Source organism: Dufourea novaeangliae, unplaced genomic scaffold (assembly GCF_001272555.1).
Source record: "Dufourea novaeangliae isolate 0120121106 unplaced genomic scaffold, ASM127255v1 scaffold162, whole genome shotgun sequence".
NCBI classification, from domain to species: Eukaryota; Metazoa; Arthropoda; class Insecta; order Hymenoptera; family Halictidae; genus Dufourea; species Dufourea novaeangliae.
The window spans coordinates 1,710,551-1,712,079 of record NW_015374046.1 but is presented as its reverse complement, the minus strand read 5'-3'; positions in this window follow the sequence as shown (position 1 = coordinate 1,712,079).

Here is a 1,529-nt window from a genome sequence, read left to right as displayed (position 1 = left end):
ATGAAAAGACATGCCATTCCACCGACAACGTTGTAATAGAAAGGACGTATAAAAATTACTTTATCAATTAAATTTGTTTTCCTTTAAAATTAGTTAAAAATCGTTTATTTAAATAGTTTAAATATAGTTTTCAAAGTTTTAATTTAAATCTTTATTGTTCTTTATTATTATCGTTATAATTTCCTTTTTATTCAAAATTATCTATAAAACTAACGTGTTTCAAACTTTAATTACTTTGAGACTCAGGATTCCCTGAGGGCCCACGCAACATATCAAAACCTTTTCCATCTGTGTAATATTAATTTTTTATTTTAAAGTTTAATCCCTGTCAGCCAAACCTGCTCTAAACAAATATTACTAGATTCTGTTGTAGACCTGATGTACAGATTTGCTAGAGGATCTGCTGTCAGCAATCTAGCAGCAGAAATACACCAGGCCTAGTGATACGATTTGACGTCAGAAATTGAAGAGACCGGCTAATATTTTGACGTCTGCTTTACATTAGAAATGCAGTAGAACTACGCAATTTACTCTATTACAGATTATAATGACTGCGGGGGTTCCATGACCCCACGCTCTCACCACACGGGGTCCGTGGCGTCACTACAGGGGGTTCTAAGACCCCACATTCTCTCGCACGGGGTTCGTGGCGCCTCCATCGGGGGTTCTATGACCCCACGTTCTCTCCACGCGGGGCCCGTGGCGCCTCCACCGGGGGTTCTATGACCCCACGTTTCACCACACGAGGTCTCCCACGCATGCTCCGGGGGTTCTGTGACCCCACTTTCTTGCACACACGGGGTCTCTTATGGTGGAAGCGCCACTAAATGTCCCATAAATTCTCCATTTTTCAAAATGGCTTGCGTCAATACACGTTTGAAACGTGAACTATCGAAATCTGACTGACACTTGTGCGTGCTTCCGTGAGCAAATTATATAGTAACCCCAACAACAATGGCAGTTTCTGCAGATACTACTGCAGCCCAAGTTTGAAAGACGTAGGCAGTAGTTAGTTTCTGTAGTAACCTGTTGAACCAGACAGCTATAATTAGTATAGGGTTGTACAATATTTATGCTATTATATTTAAGACAATTCGATGAAATGAAGCTTATATTACCTGACGTATGTTTATTGGAATATACATATATACATATAAAGTATAATGATATAAAAGTTTGAAATACAATACGATGCGTTACGGTACAATACGTCTATTCGATTCAATTGCTCCCTTGCGACTACAATCATGCTATCCGCGTTCGGCGCAGTGCGCTAATACGGAGGCCAACGAAATATCGCTGTACCACTTAAAAAAGTTTTACAGTTCCATTTATTATTGTCCTGTGAATATGTTCGTACTTCCAGCAACATTCATATTCCAATCAAAGAATTTACAGAATAAGGAAAAGGAGTCTAAAGTAATTTTCAGTAATTCCATACATCTTTATCTCGAATAATTTTCTAAAACATTCAAAGTACTAGACATTTTTACACTTTGAATCTCATATCGATTTCTAAAATAATCCTA